General features: G+C 39.7%; 1 pseudogene; it reads right to left on the bottom strand.

The window, feature by feature from the left end:
- Positions 1–2,500, bottom strand: part of LOC137622683 (uncharacterized) — a 406,262-nt pseudogene that overhangs the window by 7,838 nt on the left and 395,924 nt on the right.

The following is a 2,500-nucleotide window of genomic DNA, read 5'->3' as shown; positions in this document are numbered from 1 at the left end:
TTATTATTATTATTATTATTATTATTATTATTATTATTATATATTATTATTATTATTATTATCATTATTATGAGTCTGACGATGTCCAATTATGTTTTCCATTTTTTCTACTTTAACCTTTAGTTAGAATCGTGGCCAATTCTGACACAAGTATTATGATAACAATTTATCTTTTGGTCTGTGATATTTATTGGTTTGTGAATTTGTTTGGTCTGTGAATTTATTCTTACGAGCAACTTTTGTTTATATATATATATACATATATATATATATATATATATATATACATACATATATATACAGTATATGTATATATATATATATATATATATATATATAAATGTATGTATGTATGTATATGTGTGTACATACACAATTCTGTCATTTAGATTCCAAGCAGGACTTCTAGGATACACTTGAAAACTCTGTATTCTGTCCTCTGACCTAAATTACATCCATTAAATCCATATAATTGCAGATAAAGATAATCATTATAAACTATATCCTTATCATCACCCCCAAATCCTTCTTCAAATCCTCCAAATCTCCGAAACTCCAGAAACGTCTCAAATGTACCTCCAAAACTTTCCTTGAGGACTTTCCTTGTCCTCCGAGGTCCTTCGAGGACAAGGAGGAAAAGTTAGAGAGACGCCTCCGCATTTTGTTTACATCCTGTTATTCCTCCGGGGGGCAGTATTCAGCCCGAACTCTTCCAGGGTAAACAGCCAAGCCCTGACACTCCGCGAAAGAACCTCTGAAGGTGGAGGTGGCACTGAGCTTTGTGTGTTTGTTACCACACTTGTTTCTTTACCTTGGCTTATGTGTGGTGTATGTGTGTGCACGCGCGCGTGTGTGCTGTCAGGTTGTTGAATGAGAGCTGGAGTAAAGTCTGAGAGAGAGAGAGAGAGAGAGAGAGAGAGAGAGAGAGAGAGAGTGCTATTAAGTTGTTGAATGAGAGCTGGAGTAAAATCTGAGAGAGAGGAGAGAGAGAGAGAGAGAGAGAGAGAGAGAGAGTGCTGTCAGGTTGTTGAATGAGAGCTGAAGTAAAGTCTGAGAGAGAGAGAGAGAGAGAGAGAGAGAGAGAGAGAGTGCTGTCAGGTTGTTGAATGAGAGCTGAAGTAAAGTCTGAGAGAGAGAGAGAGAGAGAGAGGAGAGCAGAGAGTGTGTGTGTGTGTGTGCGTGTGTGCTGTTAGGTTGTTGAATGAGAGCTGGAGTAAAGTCTGAGAGAGAGAGAGAGAGAGAGAGAGAGAGAGAGAGAGAGAGACAGAGATTTCACAATGTCGTTTTGGTAGTACTTTTGTTTTACTCTTTGTGAGAAGGATTTACTTTCATATTGTATATGATTTTAATTGTATATATACATACATACATACATACATACATAGATACATACATACATATGAAGATACAGACCACATCCCACCACACATACGCATGCACAAAAACATTACAGTAGGTAAGTACATTTACAGTATATATATATATATATATATATATATATATTTGTTCATATAAATCATAAATACCTCTTAATATGTAATCTGCTCTGCCTCGGGATCAGAGACCCAAGAGGAATTAACTTTGTGATAATAGCTTCTGGTGGGCCAAGGATTCGACCAGACGCTATTATAAAAAAAAAAAGGTAATTCCCCCCTTGAGTCTCTGATCAAGAGGCAGAACATATTCGATATCAAGAGGCATTTATGGCTTTTATGAATAAATGAAAATCACTAGTAAATGTGATAAATTATTACATACACACACACACACACACACACACACATATATATATATATATATATTACATTTAATTTATATACATATATATATATATATTAATATAGTATATATACAAGCATAGGTATAGATACACATATACAGTATATACAAACGTAACTTTGTGTATTATTAAATAAAACAGTTGAAACAACTTGAAAAGCAAAAAAAAAAAATGAAATAATAATAATAAATAAATAATAAAACATACCTCTTCATATCTCGTAAAATACAAATTTGTTGTATGGAGGGTGCCTGCCGGAAGCGGCTGAGGAAGCCCCGTGAGCCGATCCCCCTGGAAGGACCTGGCCTCCCTCCAGTAGGGGCGCCACAACGGCCTCGTAACTGGCCGCCCTCCCGAAGTCCCAGTCGTCCCCAGGAGCCGTCCACCGCAGCGTGATTTCGTGAATCGTATCGTTGACCTCGACCCTGAGGTCAAGTATCCTCGAAGGAGGGACGTTATCCAAACGGCTGAGAGGGGAATTGACCTCCAGCACGCCCCAGGTCACGTGCCGGTGGAAGGGCGCCACGCGTCGCGTGTGGGCATGGGGCACGCGCGACCCGCAGCAGCTTTGATCGGTGCCCCACGACGGGGAGTCGTAGCTAACTGGCGTGTTGGTAGTAGTGGGGTAGGTGGGAGGAGGGTGCCTTGTGGTGCCTGGTCGGAGAGCCTTTGGCTACGACGGCCAGGACCGGTGTTGTAGTCGATGTCGGCGCTGAGGAG

The sequence above is a fragment of the Palaemon carinicauda genome, chromosome 29 (genome assembly GCF_036898095.1).
Source record: "Palaemon carinicauda isolate YSFRI2023 chromosome 29, ASM3689809v2, whole genome shotgun sequence".
Taxonomy (NCBI): Eukaryota; Metazoa; Arthropoda; class Malacostraca; order Decapoda; family Palaemonidae; genus Palaemon; species Palaemon carinicauda.
The sequence above is the reverse complement of the archived record's forward strand: the minus strand, read 5'-3'. Positions and strand labels throughout refer to the sequence as shown.